This window comes from Cupressus sempervirens, chromosome 5 (assembly GCF_028749045.1).
Source record: "Cupressus sempervirens isolate cs-2001-9-10 chromosome 5, ASM2874904v1, whole genome shotgun sequence".
Taxonomy (NCBI): Eukaryota; Viridiplantae; Streptophyta; class Pinopsida; order Cupressales; family Cupressaceae; genus Cupressus; species Cupressus sempervirens.
The window spans coordinates 374,271,939-374,293,643 of NC_143122.1; the positions used below are offsets into that span (position 1 = coordinate 374,271,939).

The 21,705-nt window shown below is 34.9% G+C and overlaps 1 protein-coding gene across 8 annotated transcripts in view; it reads right to left on the reverse strand.

Annotated features, from left to right (window-relative positions):
- LOC149556311 (tyrosine decarboxylase 2-like) overlaps positions 1–21,705 on the reverse strand; it is a 178,777-nt gene that overhangs the window by 8,670 nt on the left and 148,402 nt on the right. For 6 of the 8 annotated variants that reach the window (XM_089830555.1, XM_089830552.1, XM_089830557.1 and 3 more), the window contains one exon: positions 15,786–16,201. The exons of the other annotated variants lie outside the window; for them this stretch is intronic. The gene's annotated coding sequence lies outside the window, so the exon portion shown is untranslated. Of the gene's footprint in view, positions 1–15,785; positions 16,202–21,705 lie in introns of those variants that run through there. 8 annotated transcript variants of the gene reach the window in all.

The window sequence follows — 21,705 nt, forward strand, 5'->3', positions numbered from 1 at the left end:
TAAATTATTGGTTTCTTGCATCAAACCCTTTCTAGATCACTTGATCCACCCTCAACAGAAAGGTCTTGTCCCTAGGAAGCAAATAAAAGATGTTATTGCTACTGTTTAAGAAGTGATTCACTTTATGGATAAAGGGGAAAAATAAAGTATGATACTTAAGCTTGACATTTCCAAAGTAATTGACATGGTCTCACAAGACTTTCTTATGGAGGTCCTTAAGAAAGTTGGATTTAAAGGAAGAATCCTTCAGCTGATAGAGGAATGCTTAAAAAATGCCTAAGTTTTTTGTGCTAGTCAATGGCTCCCCAAAGGGTTTCTTTAGTATCTCTGGTGGTCTAAGACAAGAAGATCTTTTATCTTCCTATCTCTTTATCAATTTAGCTGATATTATTGGCCAAGATGTTAGTAGAATGGTAGATTCTCGTACTATCAAAGGCTTTAACCCTCTTTTGTAGTAGAGATTGTTTCACACCAACAGTTTGTGGATGACAACCTGACAGGTGGAGAAGCTACAATAGTTGGTACAATCTAGTGAACTATACCCTAGCTTTGGGTTAGAAATTGAATTTGTTTTAAAGTTCTCTATACTTTTTAATGCCCCCTAGAGTTCCCAAAACAAAATTTATTTGATTACTAGTTGCCAGATTGTCGCCCTTCTCCCTATTTATCTTGTAATGCCGTTGACTTTTGCTATAGTGGAAAATAATGTTTGGGCTAGTTTTCTCAAAATAATTTAGTTAAAACTTACAGCTCAGAAGGAAGCTCTTCTTAGTAAAGCTAGCAAACTCCAAATGCTAATGATGAATCTTTAAAGCTCTACTCAATATGTTACATCCCTATTTTATATACCAATTTTTTGGACCAAAAATTTGGATACTGTCGAAATAAATTTCCTATGGATTGGACTAGAAGAAAAGAAGAGGCTCTCATTTGTCAAATGGAAAATGATCTTCTCTCCTAAGGATCAAGGATGCCTGAATGTAAGGGACTCCCACCTTATGAACTTAGTGCCTTCATATTGAAGATTGGATGGAATGTGATGAAGTTAGATTTGGACTAGGCCAATATTTTATGAGGAAAGTATCTCAAAAATGGGAATGAGATCATCTTGTTGAAGAACCCCCTTGTATAAGGGTCGATTTTGTGGAATAATCTAAAGAAGACTATCCCCCTCCTCACTCAAGGTTCTTCTTGGTAGGTGGGTAATGGGGATACTAGGTCAGATATGCCTACTTTTGAGTATTGCTCTATGTTTCTATCTCTAAAGGATGTCCTTATCAATAGACTAGGGTTCAAGGCTAGGGACTATTAGGAAAGGAAGGACTACACGGTGAACTAGGAGGTTGACATCAACTAGTTTAAAGCTGACTTGAAACTAGTTTCTTTTAAAATTTTAATTCATATGAATACATTAAGATTGTATAGACTAGACCAAATAGATGAAGTCATATCAAAGATTTCCAAATTGAGAGCTTATACTATTAAAACTAGTTTTGGGATAACAAAGCCATTCCTAAAGTTAAGTTCTTTAATTTGATTGTATGTCATAACAAGATTTTCACTCTTGATAATATCCAAAAAAGAGGAAATCAAACTATTAATAGGAGTGTTCTATGTGAAAATGATGTTGAGTCAATAGTTCACATCGTCTTCTCCTACCTTTTTCTTGGGAAGTTAGCCATATCATAGCCTATTCAAAGTACATTGGTGTTGGAATAATGAACCTAAAGAGGTCTTCAATTCTTGGAGATCCCCTTCTCCTCACCCCTTATCATTGAGCTATGGAGACAGTGCCTTTTAGATGATAGTTAGTGCCTATGGAAGGGTTGCAACAACATGATCTTAAGGGAAACAAGTAAAAATGCTAAATTGGTAAGTATGGGGCATGTCCAAAATGTGAAGGAGAATATGAAGATCCTTTGTGCTACTAAACATGGTTCCACATCATATTCCTATGATAGGGAGGTTGGTAGTCAATGGGGCATGTTGGATAACTTGAGAGCTTTTAGTACTAGTAATCCGATATCAATTATTAGAAAGAATATTAAATAGTAGGTAGGTGGGGGTGACATTTTGAGAAGCTCAAAAAAGGATTTGTTGACATCTTACTTGGTCAAGTTTGGGGTCTAGACTACTTATGTGGCTAAACTCCTAGCCCTTTACGATGGGGTCTTTGTGCTGACTAGGAAAAATGTGAAAAAGGTAATCATAAAAGGGGATGCTTCAAAAAACATAAATATTTAAAAAGATGTGGCAAAGATAGGTTGGAATGATAGAGATGTCATTGCAAAAATAAAACATGTGTTAAGAAACTTAGAGGAGGTGTCATTTTAACACACCTATCAAGAGGGAAATCATGCTGCAAATAGGTTGACGAGCATGTGGAAATATACTAAGGGGTTCAAAATTTGGGATGACTCTCTATCCATCCTGGTGGAGGTGTATGAAGTGATCTTTCATGATAGCACATAAATTATGCGTTAATAAACTTTGCATTATTACTTTTTACGGGGTCCATTTTGTGAAGCATTTTTATGAGTTGGATTTCTATTTCAGTTTTATAGTTTAATGTGACTACCAAGAAAAGCTTGGGTTTGGTCATCTTTCCATTTGTGGGCATGTTAGTTTTTGAAGCAATGTGTTTTTACTATTTCAATCAGAATAAAAGGATAGGAGGAGACCCTTATTAGATAGAGCCTGATGAATAGGGAGAGTACGAAAATAACAAGGAGCTCTGAGAGATCCTTGAGTAGGACAATATAAAAAATTATATCATAGACATGAAAGGTTATAATCTAGAGCTTTCTTAAAAAATTATGGAGTCATGGGATGGTTGAAAGATTATGTTGGGTTGTGTTTTTTTTGTCATCACCCTAGAGTCCATCTCTACCATCCCTTGGTTGAGTATGGATGGGGTCAAGATTATGAGAAACATCAAAATCTCTTTCAAAGATGCTATGGTGAGGTTTAGGAAGTCGGGTAAAAAATATCCCAAAATTGCATCATGTGTTTAACAAAGAGGCAATGGAAGGGGTTTAGAAGGCCCTAGTGAAGGTTCTCATGCAAATTTTCACTTGTGAAGGTGGTGCAGGAGCACGTCTGCGATAGGAAGTTTGGTGGCGACAGAAAGACAACTTGCAATATGACTAAAATGCAGGGTACAAAGCAAATATCAGAAAGTTTTGATTTTAAAATCTAAATTTTGAAATGTTTGTGTGTGTGAGCTTAGAGTTTTATGTTTTCAAATAATGTCCTATGACGTGGTGGCATAAATGGAGGAGTGAAATGATAAACTCTCCAAATATAGCCACTTAGGACCATGTGTGTTTGTTTTAGTGGAGTTAATAGTGTGCAATGATTTAAGAATCTAATCATATCCTAAAAAAGGACAGATAGTTGGCAGCAGGAATATTCATAATTTTTGAAACAGTCTCCTATTCTTGGATAGGGACGTTTCATATTCCTTATTTAGGGAGTCAATTTTTAGAGAGGAAGAGAGAGGAAGAAGACAAGTTTTTATTTTTGGGTTGAATTCGGTATGTTTGCAGAAATCAGTCTCAGTGCGTTTGTAATATCTCCCAAATGCACCGTTGGATTTTGATGAGCTTTGGATATGTTGTTATAGGTCTAATTACGCCCATCTTCACCAACGCGATCGAAGATTTTTGATCTGGTTCAAAAGTTATTCATGTCTGAGTGCAGGTCTATCTAGAGACAGCAAGAAGAAGCAATATTTTGCAAAAAAAATGTACTCTGATGCGTGGTCAATATCTCAAGTTTAAACCGTTAGAATTCTCTCAAATTTTTATATGTTGTTTTAAACTTAGTTATTCCAAATCTCAACGGTTGGATTGAGTAAATATTTTTTGGTTCGAAAGTTATTCATGTCTGAGTGCAGGTCTATCCAGGAGGCAGAAAGAATGTATTTTCTGGGCAATTTGTTTTAAAACTTTTGTTTAATGGATTAAGTGGATGGAAAAGTATATAGAATGGATTTAGATAGTATATGCATTTTTAATGTGTATGAAGAAACTCAATTAATACATTGTGATGTTGGATTTTAGTGTGTGATCCTGAAGGTTGTAGATGCCCCTTGATGCAACTCAGTTGAGTGTTTGATTCCTCCTAAGTTTTCCAAGGTGTGGCTCTGCATCAGAAGGAAGGTCAAAAGGATCTACTCCCATAGTTTCCCTATGTTGAATCATTTTCATAAGAATGATCTATTTTCTTTTTCTTTTCGGATTACTCATCTCTTTCCGTGTTTGTTGAAAAATGTAAAGTCCCTGCCAAAACATCAAGGGCTTTTACTTAGACTTTATGATTTCCAATTGAATATGACCCTTCAGTCCTCCCATGAGCTTAATAATAATATTTTCAAGGTCATTTCCCCCAAAATGGGACAATATTGCACTCTTTTTACATCCAAAAATTCTTTAAGTTTTGTTGTTAAGACTCTTCCTCCCCATAAAGCCAAGAAAAAAAGAATGACCTTCCAATAAAAAAGATGATACCATGGAGGGTTTGGAGGATTCAAAGTAAGGATCCCTAGCCACTAAGACTGATTGGACCCTAGACACCATGTCCTACTTTTTTACTCCTCTTTCCTTGGGTTCTACAATGTACCTCCCCTCCCCCATGGTGTATTCAAGCTACTTAGATGATCCCTAGGTGTCTAGAGAGCCCTCTCCTAGTGTGGTTCATAAAAAAGATGATGCCTCAATTTATTTGGACACTCTAACCCTCCACTCTATGGAGATGAGCTCTTGTTATAATGAATTTAAAGTGGTGGATAGGCGGCTTCATTTTCAAATGCATATAACATACAAAAAGATTAATAGGCTAGAGGCAATTACTGAAGCTAAGTGAATTTTTTTCGATTGGATGACTAGTCAAAGGGATGAAGTCATGTGGGAAGTGGATCAAGAGATGGGAGACAAGATCAATAGCTTGGAGAAGATAAAGGAACAAGTGGAGGATATCAAGGACAAAGTACCGCACGAGGAAGAGAGGAATGTAATGCTAAAGGCCTTGGTGTCTATCAAGAATGTGCATGCCCAACTAGGAGAGAAAATTAATAATCTAGCCTCCCAGATAATTCAATCCCTGACCAAGATGGAAGGGGAAATATGGAGTTTGAAGGCATAGCTGGAGGAGAGAGAGACAAATAGAAAATGGAAGGAGGAGACTCTAAGAAAGGAGGAATGACAATAAGTGATCTCCTATGGTTTTATTGAGTTCAAGGTATAAAATAAAGGAGTTGGTTTTTTCTTTTCTAACTCATGTTGATTTTGGGTTCTAGTTCCCAATGCTATGGGTTTTATTGCTTGGTGGCACTTACTGGTTTGTGTGGTGCAGTGTTTAAATGTGGTTGTTGGTTTGGTATACTATGGTCTTATAGGTTAGAAAGTTTTTTTTTAATGCTATATGCTAGTGGAAACTTAGTTTGTTTGAAAAATCTTTTAGATGACTCGGGTATTTGGTTTTACCCAGCATGGTTCAATTTAAAGTTTTTGTTTTTATGCAGGTGTAGTTGCTAGTTCTAGTTATGATTGACTTTTGGTAGGGTCACTACTCTGATCCTTTGGGTTGTATGTTTAAGACTTAATGTTACTTTAATTGTTATGGGTCCAAACCCTTCCCATTTTAATTAATAATAAATTATTGAGTTGATTTTTTAGATAAATTAATTACTATTTTTTTAATAGAAGATATAGAATCTAATGAGAGCCTCACACATTTTCTTGGTTATTCAGAATCATGATTTTTTTCTAACGTGCCAATTTTTTAATGTCTATGAAAATAGATACAAAGAGAAGAATAGTATGAAAATTAAATTTAATAATATTGATTAAGGATGAATATAAGCATTTCTATATGGAGAGAGATTTCTTTTACTATTTATTCAAAATTTGACTTTGGAAAGCTCATTTTTTACTATTTGGTAAGTGCACATATATAAGCCACCAAAAAAGGGTTTTAAGATTTTATTTTTTTTCTAACAATTTTAGAAGTAGATCTTAAATTAGAAACTAAAGATGGTACCTCTCAACACTTTTAGGTGAAACAACAACAAGACTTATACTACTTTAAATCTTCCTAACTACTATATTTTTTAATAAAAGGTTGAGATTAAGGAGTTGAGAAAAGTGGACTACACAAAGAGGTAATGTATTAATTAGAAAATTGTAGCATAGAAATGTATTATGCCACAAAAAGTTTATAATATTTTAGTACTTTTTTCCTTTAACAATATCTAACCAGATTCTTGATCTAGTTGGGAGGTCAACAATGTACAAACATTGGTTAAATATCCTTCCCTATAGATATTTAGCCCTAATAATTCTACATCATCCAGTTGAGTTTTTAGATAATCTCCATCCAATATTAGTTATAAGGGCCTTATTTAGGTCTACCATTTTTCTAAGGTTCAACCCTCCTTGTGCTTTGGCTTGCAAACTTGGTTCCAACTAACCAGGCTCATCTTCAATTTTTCCTCATCGCTTGACCATAAGAAGTTTATTTGTATTTTTCCCAAGATATCCTTGAAGGGGCCTAAAATATTGAACATGGAAAAAAAATACATTGGAATTTCTTGTAGAGATGCATCAATGAGTTGGAGTTTCCTACCATTGCTAAGAACCTTACCTTTTTGGCCCACAAGTTTCCTTTGCATTCTTTCCACCACAACATTCCAAAGTTCAGGAGTGACTTCTTTCATAGTAATGGGGAGACCAAGGTTTGTGTCAAGAAGGGAAGCCCATTGATAGTTGAGTTCCCTAGTTATGGCATTGTTGAAGGTTAATATTCATGTTAAAGAAATACAACTTGGTCTTTTGATATTTTATGTGCTGACTAGAAACCTCCAAATACTAATTTAAAATATTCTTCAAATATTTTTCTTCCCTTATAGAAGATATCCCTTACAAAAAAGTGTGACCAACAAATTGTTGTAGAGTCTCTAGTGACAAAGAAGTAGCTAGTTTGACTCCTAGAATCTTCTCGTGAATAGCCATAGTAAGGATGTTCCTACCCAAGACCTCTTCCACCATAATAAATAAGTATGGAAATAAGGGATAAAACTAGTGAATAAATCTAATAGAATTAAAGAACTTCCTTAGTGATCCATTGGACAAGACCAAAAATTTGACTTAGTTGATAATAGCCTTAATTAACATAATTATCCTCTCTCCAAATCCAAGTTTTTCCTTGATTTTTTAGTAGAAACTCCCTTCTAAATTTATCATAAGATTTCAAAATATCTAACTTCAACACCATACCTAGATTTATACTTTTCTCCATGGAATTAAAAACCTCATGGGTAGTTATCACCTCATCAAGAATCTGGAAAATCATTATGATTAGGATTGATAGATTTGCCAAGGAAAGGTTTTATGTAGTTGAACACCACCTTTGATAGGATCTTATAAATAGAATTAAATAGACTAATTGGCCTAAATTCCTCCTAGGTAGGTTAATATATTTTTAGGACAAGAAAAATATAAATTTGATTTAGTTCTTTGAGGATTCTACCTATCCTTATAAAGTTATCAACCGTGTACACCAAATCATATTTGATGATTTTCCAGAATTCCTAAATGATGGAATGGGGAAAACCATCTAGTCCTAGTTCTTTATAATCTCCCATATAAATTACATCCTCCTTAACTTCTTCATCTAAAACCTTTCTATTCAAGTCCTCATTCATTTCTTCACCAATCATTGTATTGATAACACTAAGAAAAGCTTCTTCAGTGTTAGGTTTCTTTTCAATTAGGGGAGGTTTATAAATTTTGTGGAAGTACTATGTGGCCCAAGTCTTAATATCTTCCTAATTAGTGAGTTCCACATTATTAACATCAAAGAGCTTAGTATTGGTATTTTGCTTTTGGTGTCTCGAAGGCATCCTATGGAAGAATGTAGTGTTACCATCCAACTTAGTTAACCATTGAACTCGATATCTCTACTTCCAAAACACCTCCTCTCTTCCAAATATAAATCTCCATTTCCCCCTCCATTCTTGCTCTTCCTCATGAGTAACTAAAGAGAGACCTCCCTTCACCATACTCTCTTGAATCCCTTCAAATTTTTTCATCAAAGCTCATAGTATAACAATTTAATGGCTTTTTCAAAGCTCTTTACCAAATTATGTGCATCTGATCTAGAAGCACATGAATTTTGACCAACCACAATAGGAAAGGGATTCCCAACAATCTTCTTCACATTAGAACACAACATATTCACTTCAAGGTTCTATAGACACTGTTCAAGTAAAACCACCTTGTCTTCTAAATACCTCGACAACCTCTTAGGAAAGTCATTGTAAGCTCCTATTTGTAAATAGGAGAAGCTTGGAAATTGGATAAATGAGCATCCAAATTGGCTTATGGATGAAATTTCCTTTGGTGAAAATCTCCTTTGAGGGCATCCTTGCAATTCTTGGCATAGCCTCATTGTGAAGGCATCATTAAACCCCACATACTCATCATAACTTCTCTACAGCTACAAATGTGGGTAAAATTCATATATTTTCATGCACTCATCATAGTTCAGGATGCTAGGGAGGTCAGGCCATAAGTTGTGAGTTTCTAATGCATAGATAATATATGAGGATTCATAGAACTACTTGAATCCTTTGGCTAAATTCAACCACGAGGCTAGCTCATCACAGATGATCTGTGCCCAGTCAATCTACATATCGTCAACATGTATTGCTTGCACTAGGAAGTAATGGTGCTCAATGAACTTCAAAATATTCTCCTTTTCTTTGAATCTAAGGAGGAGTGCAAGGATATCCACAATCTCTCTTTTTAGATTCGTGCCAAAGAGGGTGTTTGACATTTTGGTCTTCTTTGAGCACCCAGTCAAGAACCATGTCCTCTACATATCTTCCTATCTAACGGTCATTTTCTCATTGAACATAGACACAGAAGATCCAAAATCAACATCACAATATTGCTCCTTCATAGGAATACCAAATGCAACCTACATTAGTGCATTGTTGATTGAGATGAGAATAGATTGATTGGGAAACAAAATCTACTTTGTTTCTGTGTTGTATCTCTTTATGCATTCCTTCACTAGCTTAGGTGCATGAATTTCCATTGAAAAACTAGTTGCTTCAACTAGTCTGCTTTCTTTAAGATTTTGAGTGATTGGGTGAATAGGTTGAGAATTGATTCTTCTATGAAGATCACCCAAATCGTAGAATTTGAAAGATGTGTTTGTAAGCTCTTTTAACTCACTCTCCAAGCCAATTAAATTATTGTAACTAGCAGCTCTGATTGTCATTTTCTATGATTGCACATGATACAGTTCTTGATAAATATTCATTTAAATATACTTGAAGAAACCAATTATAGGAAATGTTGAAAATAGATTGATACAAGTATGATAAATTTGTTTCATTCATTGTTTTGCCACCAATGTCAAACCTACTACTTGCTAGTAAGACAATTTCTTATATGATTTAAGTACTATAATTTGTTTGATTGACAAAGAGGATTTGAATAAATGAGGTAACAATAGCACCTAGAGGAAAGGTTGAGTTATGATATGAAAGGAGTACAAGAATCAGTTAAGACAATGATATTATAGTGCATTGATAATCTACTTAAGGTTACAAAGGTTGGTTACACAAAGTATGTTTAGAAGAACAAGTTAAATGAAGTTTTTCTACCAAGTTTGACTGAGTGGATAGTAGGTGTCGAGAAAAGTTAGTGCAAGCTGAGAAGAAAATCAGTTGGAGCCAAGAAAATCAGTGTAGGCACAGTGTAAGCCAAGTTAAGTTTAGTTGATGCTGAGCACCAATAAACTTTAGTTTGTACTAAGTGTTTTGATATTGGATGTCGAACAATGTAGTATGTGTCAAGCATCAAAAGCCAGTTAATGTCGAGTGTTAGCATTATGAGAAAGATCAAGAATTTGATGAATTTGAGCTGACAAGTTTGATTTTTTGGATTGTGTGAACTGTGTGGAAGATAAGATTGATGAGCTGATGGCACAAAATTCAAGATAAACTATTTTGAGGTGAATTCAAAGAGGATTGAAGGAGAAGTTTCGAGAAGGGAATGAAATGAAATGAGGGCTAGATTCTTTGAATCCTATCTAATCTAACCTAACCCTATAATGGACTATGGAGGATGAACAAAAAAATCATAATTCTCTATTTATAGAGATGGTTGGTCAGAAGCAAGAGTTGATGTGTGAGAACCTAAGGAAGACAAGGAGTCTAGGGTATTCACATCATTCAGTGACGTAAGAGAAGAGATTGCATTGGCAAAAAAAACAAGAAGGCTTAAGGGTATGGATTCTTGAAGGGTGAACAAGCTATTAGAGTTGAATAGTGTGAAAGCCAAGAAAAATGGAGGACTAAAATAAAGATTTGTAATCTACAAATGAAGTTGTAAGTTGTTATCAGATTAAGCCTTACTAGTACTCTCTAATCATTTTATTAGTCTAGGGTAAATCTTTTGGATTAAGGTTGACCTAACAGTCATTTGTAAATCCTTTAACTAGGTGACATTCCAAGTGAATGATCTAAAATCTTCTAATGAGGTTCACTCCTAATAGGGCGATTAAAATCCTTTAATTAGGTCACATTTAACAATGTGTATTGTAACCTTTAACAAGGTTGGCCTTTCACAGGGCATCACTTTAGAAGAGTGAGAATTAGTAGCATGTTGCTGGTGGTTTTTCCCAAATTGGGTTTCCATGTTAATCATTGTGTCAAATGTGTTATTGAATCTGTTATGTTTCATGTTTATGTTTTTGCATATTGATTTGACAATAACCTATAAGTTTGAGTGATTGCATAATCTAGTGAATGCATGCATGATGAAAATGTTTTATGGATGTGGGTTCACTAAATTGTGAAAAGTTTTAATTGTACATCTGGACCTTGGATAATTGGTTCACCCCCCTCTCAATTATCCTAAAGAATTCCAATAATTTTTTTTGATGAAATAGGTATAGGAATTAGAGCGTTGGTGCCACACGAACACAATTAAGTTCATCCATGAGTATCAACTATTTAAACTTTCTGTTCATTTCTGTGTAGAATATTAAATTCCTGAAATCTCTGTTACTTTACTTAAGGTAAAGTGATATGACTAAGAATCACTTAACAACATAAATGCTTTAGCTTTTCGGGAAGTGTCTTACTTTGCTTTAGAATTCAGAATGTAGACATACTTGATAATGTTTTTGATTAAGTAAAATATGTTTTGAAGGGTGCCTAAAACCCTGTACAAGTCTAAAGATTTTCAATAAGTATAGAAACAAAAAAATACAACAAACAAAAGTGAAACTGGTCACAACCCAAACAAAGGGTAACCAAGGTGACAGAAAAGCCTAGCACCAGCAAAAACCAAAGATCTAGCTAGAAGGGAAAAAAACCAAACTGAGAGCCAAATATTACAATGGAGCTCATGATTTTCCCTTTGATTTAGAGCCTCCCTTGCACAATCAGAGGTTCATTTATAAAGGAGGACCAGATGGCTTAGATTTCTTTCTTTTTACTACAGTCCAACCCTCATCCACCTTAGCTGCCTCAAGAATCCAATCCCCAGAAGAAACTGAACAATGGAGCCTAGGGGAATTAGAAGCAACAACGATCTCCCTAGAAGAGCTCATAGCTAGTTGGCCCCCCATAGGACTAGGAGGAATGTCCAATACAGGGGCAGGGGCAAGAGAGGGTACAGGGTCCTGGCCCTAATAGGACCAAAAGGAACATCCAATACAGGGGCAAGGGTAGGAGAAGGAATACGGACCTAACCATGAGTCCAAACATCCTCTGCTATCTCTAGCACCGAATGATCATTAGCAGAGGAATCATCCACTGGATCTAGAGGTGCATCCATGGACTTAACCATTGTATAGTGTTCAAAAGAGGCCCCTGAGCATTAGGAAGGTGGTCGCCTTGATTTAGTCTTCGTAGCATCACAATGAGCAACAATGTGACCTGTCATATGACATTTTCTACAACGAAAATGGATACCTTCATAATCCAATATTTGGGCTCAAGAGCCTCTCGAGGATTCCAAACAAACCTTCTTAGGGAAGCCATCTCTAAAAGAATTTGAGCACACGTCAAATGGAGAATATCTGAAGTGTCTGAGTCCACATATAAAAAATCACCGATGGCATCCCCAATACCTTCATAAACAGAATCTAGAAAAAAGATGCATTGGGAGATTTAGAATTCGGACCCAAATAGGAACCTTGTTAAAAGATTCTATAAGCGGATCAAAATCCATATGCCATGCCTTGGCCATAAGTGAAAATCTTTCGTGCCATGAAAAACTATTATCACACAAAATAGTCTTCCCATCTTTAAGAATTTTAAACTTTACTAGATGAAAAATCCTTTAGCCATCAAAAAGATGTGGACATCACAATCTAAAATTGGTTCGCAATGCTTGGAGATCCAAGCATGAAGATTAGCAAGAGAGGGCAAAAAGCACAGAAAGTGAAAAATAGCAGCAAAGGTAGAGAGCTCTTTTACCATACTATAAATATCATCAATTGTATCTAAGTCTAAAAGTACCCTTATAGGGTTTGATACACTTATAGGAGAAACTTCATGAGGATGAGAAGGCTTGAAATGAGCAGCTCGAGCAACGCCATGAAGACCTACCTCAAATGCGGCCATGTCGGCATAAGAGGCAACCCTACCCCTTGAAGGCATAGGAGAAGCTGACCCAGATCTAGTTGACATACTTGATAATGTTAATGTATGCAGGAGTGAGAGAAAGAAACTTAGCTTTTCTGCAAACCCATTTTTCTTCTATCCAAGATTGTAGAATGAGGAGTAATCCTTCTACTAGCTTGCGCACTTCATTTTTTCACTTTCTGCCTAAAGTTTTTAACACTACATCTCTTTTATATTGGGTTCACATTTCCATCACTAAATTTTTTGGAAGTATCTTTCGAGCATCTCTGAAGGATATTCACATTTTAGAGTTACTTGAATTTCTATTTTCAAAGCCTCCAAAGAAGTGGCCTTTTTCATTGCCTTAGGATGAAAAACCCCTTTCTTAGCAACATTCCCCAGACTAGAGCACATCTAACAACTCTTCATTCTTTCACCTTAATTTGATGGCCTCGAAGTTAGATCTTGAGCATGTCTTATTGAGTATAAGCCCTTAAATGGTTCATTCAACATCATGTTCACACCATTTGATCCTTGGGACCAAGGTTTGGCTCTAGTTTAAACAACAAGAAGCAAAACAAAACAACTTCACTTCCATGAGTACGCATCAAACAACCCATATATTCATGTTCCCTCGTAGCTCACTTGATCTTATCTCCACAAATTTGGATGGGATTCATTCTAGCTTTGATCCACAACTTCGTAGGCATTTTCTAGCATGATATAATCATCTTCTTACCTTGTTAATCATTGTCACAACTTTACTCTTTACATATGCACTCAATATAGTTCACTCAAGGGGAAAAACATCTTGAAATCTTAGAATCCATGGGACATGGAATGTTAGGGAAAGGTAGCAAAAATGAAATGCAGAGTAACTTACTTCTCATTGAGAGGATGCCAGAACACATCCCAACCATGGATAGATCACCTAGACCCCATGCACACTAGAAAAATAGGAATCCTTCTTAGATGGTGGGTAAAGGTAATGCAAGGGGGAGCTAGAAAACAAAGAAAGTAGAGCACTCAAAAAAATCGAGAAGTAAGTGACCTAAAAGATACTTAGACATCAATCTTGGACACACACTAACTTTCATACTTAAGACTTCTGGCTTAAAAGGGGGAGACTAAAACTTGGAAACACATTTACTTTAGTTTGTGCTAATAATATTTAGTCGAAAGGGAGTCCAATTTTAGGATCCCCTTTTTAATGTGTATGTGGTAAGTGTTAACATATCATTGATCATCATTTCCCAATATACAGTTAGATAGAAAGATAATTAGATAAGAAACACCCTTAGAATGGACCATGCTACATAGAGTAGAGTGTGAGACATTCTAAGGAGAGAAAAGACCATCATGTGGCCACCCATAGCTTGAATCCAATGAATAACACATGAAGACAAAGAAAAATTAAAAATGGGTGAACATGGAAGGGAAGCCTAAATGCCTCAAATATTGTGGATCCTCCCCAAATGTTGAAAATTAAGATATGAAAAATGGAGGAAAAAATACAACATAAAGAAGATGAACAATAAATAGGCAAGATCATCCAACACAATGGTAAATAGTGAACCTCTTATTTGGGAGGACTTGGGGGTTTGAATCTACTCAAGCATAAGTAATAATCAAATCATAATAATTAATCATAAAAAATAATAATTAATCTTTGCTTCAGCCTAAACTAGTACACCTATGTTTAGATGAACATATATATATATATATATATATATATATATATATATATATATATATATATATATTTGTGATATTTTCCCTTGCAAATTTTTTTTACTATTTATTATTATAAATTATTGTAAATCATTAGCCTAGCATACCTATCTTTAGCTAAATATATGTAAAGCATGCTAATCTTTAGATGAACATATGTATAATATTTGTTTTTGTGATAGTTTCCCTTGCAACATAATTTTACTATTTATTATTATTAATAATTGCAAATCATTAGCCTAACATACCTATCTTTAGCTAAATATATGTAAAGTATGCTAAAAGATGTATCAAATTGAAATAATGTGTCAATGATGAAAATGAGATATTGGAAAATACAAAGCATAAACCTATGTTAAAACAAATTTAATTTCTTGTAATTAGTTAGCAAAGATAATTATAATAAATCTTTACAATACAATAACTATATAATTTATTTGAGTGGTTTTGTTATTAACAAATTTTAAACAACAAATTAAAAGATTAATAATATTTTCATTAAATTCATAAGTATATGTTTTAGATTACAAAATATTAAAGTAGTTTCTAGTTTTTAGTTTTTATTAATTGTATATATTTGAAATCATAATAATAAGAATAAGAATAACACATTGATTATTTGTTTTCATTGCTTATATATGATCATCTATAATATGAATTTAAATATTTTAATGATAACTAAGTTTTAATATATTATATTTAGCTATATTATTTTTTAAATTTTGAAATAAGTTTCTTCAGCTTGAGACTAAGAATTTGTAAGTTCATTTGATGGTCCAATTCTAAGTGTAGACTTTTCGTTGTAATTTATTAACATTTATAAACATATTTTTACTCTCCTCAAAGAATACAATTCATAATTTTAAGTTTGATCAATCCACTTTAATTGATAAATGGCTCTACACAATGGAAAACTTTAAACTTTAAATTGTTCAGGCTACTATGTTGATTGAGAGGGATAAGCTTAGAAGGTTCCTTCAGGATGGGTATGCTACCTTTTTCTACTATGAGTTGAAGCATGGATACCAGTGGCGAAGAACCCTGGATGATTTACAGGCTTTTGAGCAAGCTTGTATTAGGCTGAACAGACAAATCAGAAAGAATGTGAATGTCAAAAAAGAGGATTTGTTCTTGTTGACGCAGTTTCAAAAAAGTAAAAGTATCGTTTGGATGGAGGGTCCCTTAGGATGGACTGCTTGGATGGATATTCACTATGATGTTCTTAGTTAGATGATCTATCTTCTCTTCTTTTTGTCTTGATGTACAACTGATACGGCTCTTCCGAGGTGAGGCTTAGGCTCCTTGTTGTTATTTGTGGTGACTATTTGGTTCCTTCTTGTTTTCTGAAACTCTTATATCTAATAAAAAAGAAACTTTAGATTCTTCAATTTTATTGAAAAAAAAAGAATTGAAAAATTTAGACTATCTATTGACAGTCACAAAATGAACCACCCTTCCACCCACTGATTGTTATGAAATTGAATCCCTTGCCCACATTTTGTGTTGTCATGTACAATTACAAATAGGTAATATCATAAGTATGAAATGAGAGAGTGATTTGCGTACAAAAGAGACTCCCCTGACTTTAGAACCAAATCAGAGAAGGGAAGTTGAGGGAAGAGGGAACAAAGAGAAAGGGGAGTGAAGTTAACAATTAAAATCTTCTTTATTTTCTGTCAAATAAAGAGGAGTCCTTCAAAGTGTATCTACATTGAGATCAATCTGTATAGTCTTTCAAATCTATCCAATGCATGCCATTGAGGGGATGATAGAATTTTCATCAACATCTTGATCTTCTTTATTGTTTCCTGAAGGCCAAGTCTGATAACATGTAAAAATTTAGCAAGCACACGATTAACTTCTATTTCAGCAAAACAAAGTAACTTCTTAAAAGTGAAGGTTGTTGAATGTATACAATGTAACTTGATAAAGCTTGTTAAAAAATATAGGCACGAGGGATGTTGTTTTGCTCATATATGTGAGCCCAATCTTTTGATTAACCAAGGTCATCTTCTCTGCAAAATCTAAACAAAAATTGAGAGATCTTGAAGCAAACTCCTAGAAGAATATTAATCATATCGAAGCTCCCTTTGTTAACCTGGTTTCTAAATGTAAACAATGATATAGAATGATGGTTAAATTGTAATGTTTTATTTCTATTATCAAAATTCAAACCCTTACTAAATTGTAATTGGTAAATATATCTATTGACCCATCAATTCGTAACTGGATGATGAATGCTAATAGTGTGAAAAATGTTAGAAAAATAGAGCGCACAATAACTTTTACCTTCTTATTATTCATACCAAAATCTCTTATGTCACGATGATGACATAAATATGCTCTAGTGTTGATGAGTCTCGTTTCATAACAATGGAAATAAAGCCCATTTCATTTATCATGTTCCCAGATAAACTTGATATTTCTCAACTATATTTCTCATACAGGGAGTGCTTTCCATGACAACAAAACAAGTCAAAATATCTACATCCTGCTGGTTTACTCCGGCCTCTACCTATTCTAGAAGACAAGTGGAAGAGTATATCGATGGACTTTATCACCAGGCTTCTGAAAGCTCAAGGTAAAGATAGTATTTTTGTGGTGGTAGATAGATTAACAAAGTATGCTCATTTCTTCGTCATCACAAAAAATTGGACGTTAGGAAAAGGAAACTAAAAAGAAAAGGAAACTAAAAAGAAGAGTCATCAAAGAGTATCTTATTAGATGGACCAATTTGCTGATTAAAGACACGACTTGGGAAGGTGACCAGATTCTTCAGCACCCAGCCCTTTGATTGCTTTGGGAAAAACACTCCCAAGAAGGGTGTACTATCATATCCCCACCTTCCAATTAATCATCTTGACACCACACTTAGCTTATCCCTCACCCCAATAGGCTTAAGTCTGATATTAAAGGGGTGACTTGAGTGTGGAAGTGAAATAACTTTCAAATTTTTAACTTCCACCTCATCGCATTTCTTTCCTTCCCATGCCTATGTGGAGGCCCCTGCTTGCGTGGCCTTTGTGAATCATTTCCCATGCATTCTGGGAGCACTGTTATCAACTCCCTCTATTGGTTGTGTAATGCTCACATGAGAGGAAGCGTAATGCTTCCTTGTTTCCGTGGGAGGAACTAGAATTAAGGGAGATGTTTGGAAGGAGCTGGGAGTCGAACACTGAAATTTCCCTATGTAAGGTATTTTGATTGAGTTGTGGGTAAGACGAAAACCCTAGTCACTAGTAGAATAGGACGTAGCCCTTATTCTTAATTCTTTCTTATTCCAAGCCACAATCTTCGCGTAATCCTCAGTAGTGTTGTTGCAGGTTGGTGTATACTTGGAGAACATATCGTTCATTATGTGGAGTGTATAGTTGCAACTCACTTATCAATCTAGGAAGATAGGCATCGTGTAAAACCCTAGAGATTATCGTGTATGCTTATCATTCCCAACAAGTGCAAAAGGGAGCATGTATATGTTTGGTGACCACCGTAGTGATGTCTTGAAGTCACAGTTGAGGTTGAACATGCATGGTCCCGATCCCAGTGGAATCCAATCCCCAAACGCATGCTACAGGAGGATACACTCAGGCTAACATAATTGTAGATCTCACATCATCTGCTTGCTTTAGGATGCATTGGGAATGCCATGTATAACATGCAGATAGCAATAAGGAGGTGCCTACCAGGTTTGCAACTACATGAATATTGTCCCAACTCTCCATTGGTCATCAGAGTCACATCACGGGGCTAGTAAACTTTACTCATTTAAAATAACAGTTGGAATTTGTAGAACGAGTTCATTCACAACTATGAATTGTATCATTTGCTAGTCTCGAGTGGTAGAGAAGATCTCAATGCTATAAGAGTTTTGGCACTTAGTAATTTTTTGTACTCTCTCCTGGCTAACATTTCAGCTATTTTTGGCATTGATGTTTGGAAACTGATTCTGAATAATACCAGTTTTTCTACCTTATGATCTGTTGTGTTCATTTGGAACTCTGTTGAAAAAATTTAAATTATTACATATCAAGAGATATTCGGAATTATACAGATTTTCAAATTAGGTTCATTACAATACACCCATTGTGTTGATCTCATAACATCTTGTATATGCATGCTGAGATAGATCAGATTATTTTGAGCAAGTTTGCAAACTTTATAATCTTGCTTGAATTTGAGATTGTATTTTTGTACCATTTCCTTGATTCAAAACACAAAATCTTGATTTAATCATTTTTTTAAGAGGGGTAAATGCTTTGACCTAGAGCTATGAACTGGTGAGGCCACAAATGGGGGACATCATCCCCCATGAGATTCGAACCTTGATGGCAAGAAAAACAACACAACTGAACCATCACGACATGCCACTACTAACAAGCTTATTCAATCCTTATGTGTACTACTACTCAATTTCTCTTTAGATGAATAGTACAATAATGGTAATTAGAGGGACCATATTTAGGATAAAAACGTAAAATATCTTTTATCTTGAGTTGGCATCTGTAACAATTATTTTCTCTAGGTGAATCAAAAATTGCACCTTTAGATTTTTCTGCATGAGCATGATAGACTAAATAAACTATCCAAATTGTAAATAACAAGTGCACAATGTTTAGATTAGGTTAGTTCATTGTTATAGGGAGCCTCCTCTTCTAATTTAAAAAACAGTTATGCAATGCAACCTATTACATTTTGTGTTGCACTAGGATGTGCAAAATAAAATCCTAACAATCTCAATTCTTGAAAAAGCCATAATTAACAACAAAACTAAAAATATACCCAACACTAGCAGCTATAGAATATGGTGCATGACAAAGATGCTCATCATCCTTGATCTTAACATAAAGCAATGCATTCCTTTGAGTTAGATAATCATAATTTTATATATCTATTATAAGACAAGCATTACGATGAGAAAAATGATATCCTCCACTTATATGGTATCCATAGAACTTATTTCATTTTAAAGTAATTGCTTTTGACACCCCCTTCTTAATTTGTTGGAGAACCTAAAACCATAGTTGTAACAAATTAGGGTAAGGGTTACATCTCGCTAATTAAATATTCTTGTGATAATGAGCCTCAATACTATACTCCTATAATCAGAAACTATATATTGCCATGAGGTGAGCCTTCCAAATTGCAAGGTATGTCTCCATTAAGAATCAATTATTGTTTTCTAATCTCAATTATTTGCTTGGACTTTGGACTGAGCTAAACCAATGATCATAATGAAATGATGTGGGTTGTGACCAAGAATCCCAGTCAACCTTGATGAAGAAGCAAGAGTTGAGGGCATGATTGGCTCTCTTCCTAGCCCACAGAAACACACACCTACCATTCACTCATCTTCCACTTCCATTGGTTCTAGTAGACCACAAAAATCTTCTCTTGATGGTTATTTTGTGCATAGAAACACACCTAGAGCACAATCATCACTAGAGGGTACTAGATGGAATAGTGATGTGCACTAGCAAGTTGACATTCAATGTGCTGATTTTTGGAGTTTTAACATCGGTTGTACAGTAATAGGAAAGGGCTACACACCACCTACTCCTAGAGACTTGCATGGGAGGCCAGTTTACTTGTTTCAAATTTTAATACTTTGTAGTTTTACAAAATTACTTATCTTTGTTGAATGTAATTTGTTTTTAATCACAATCGTATACTTAATGTCATTTCTTATTTTATTCTTGTAGATTGCTCAAAGATGTTGTTTCTAGGGCTAAAGATGTGGTTGACAAGTAATAATTACAATGGAAACAATATGACTGCACCATTCTTTCATATGGATATACGAATGGAAGAAACTGTGCCCTTATCAATTTTTTGGTTTCTTGAAAGGATCAAATAGTCTTTCTTAAATACTTGGATGCCTCGGACAAGGTAAAGATGGCTGAGACATTGGCTCTAATGCTAGAGAATGTTCTGATGGAGGTTGAGGCTGAAAATGTGGTGCAATAAATAACTGACAATGCAGCAGCATATGTAGCAGTGGGTTTGATCTTACAAGAAAGCATAGCACACTCTTATAGTCTCCTTGTGCGATGCATATTTTTGACCTTCTTTTTGGAGAATATAGGGAAATTGGATTGGGTAAAACCGGTTGTAGAGAATACAAGGAAGATAACAAAAAATATTTACAATCACCCTTGGGTCATTCACTTGATGAGAAACTTCACCTATGAGGATTATTAGACCCACAGTCACATGGTTTGCAACAATTTTTTTACTATTGCAAAATGTTTTTGTTTATATGAATCCTTTGAGGTAGATGTTTGTGAGTCTGCCATGGCCGAAGTCAAGTTATTCAAAGAAGCCTAATGAACAAAGTGTTGCACACATTGTCTTTAATTGCCATTTATTTTTATCTAGCTACAGAAATTGTAGAGGTAACTAGGAAACTTAACAAGGTGAATATTTAATTTTTTTGTATTCAATAATCAAGTCTTTCATCATTAATTTATAAGCCTACTCTCTGATTAATAATCATTTTCTATGTTTCAATTGTAGGTGGCAAAGCTCTTGGTTAAAGTTCTCTGCTTGGTAGATGGGGAACAAACCCCAATGGGGTCCCTTTATGAGGCCATAGATAGGACCAAAGAGGCTATAAGAAATCAATACTGGGGGAACAACCTAAAATTCGAGCCCATATGAAAAATTATTTATAGGACGTGGAGCAATCAGCTCCACCAACCCATTAATGTGGCAGGATATTTCCTCAGCCCTTGATTCTGCTTCTCTCCAATATACAAGGATCCCAATGGAGAAGTCACGAAGGGCTTCAGTAAATGCATGCAACGATGGTACTTGATATTGAGGTGAGAGACCTCATTTTGGTCGAGATGGAAGTGCATCAACATTCAACGGGAAAGCTATTCTCCTCAAACATGGCAAAGAGAGGTAGGCACACTCTTACCCCAGGGACAATATTTGGAATTAGGAGTTTTTCACAAGCATAATAAGTAGATAAATACTAAGCTACAAAAACTTGTCCTCATCTTGCTTTCTAACTCTTTAATATTAATCTTCCATATGCTTGGTGACAAAATTCAGGTGGAAATGTCCCAAATTTGCAAAAACTTGCCCTTCTCATCTTATGTCATCCATGTAGTTCATCCAAATGTGAGCGTAATTGGAGCTTAATTGAAGCCATTTACACAAAGAAAAGGAACAAGTTGGCATAGAAATGCCTAAATGACCTTGTCTTTGCGCAATATAACCTTAAATTGTGCATAAGAAAGGTAGAGTCATCACCAGTTGAGCCACTTCATTTGCATGACATAGATCCTTTTGGTGATTAGACAACATAGGAGCAGCTTTCA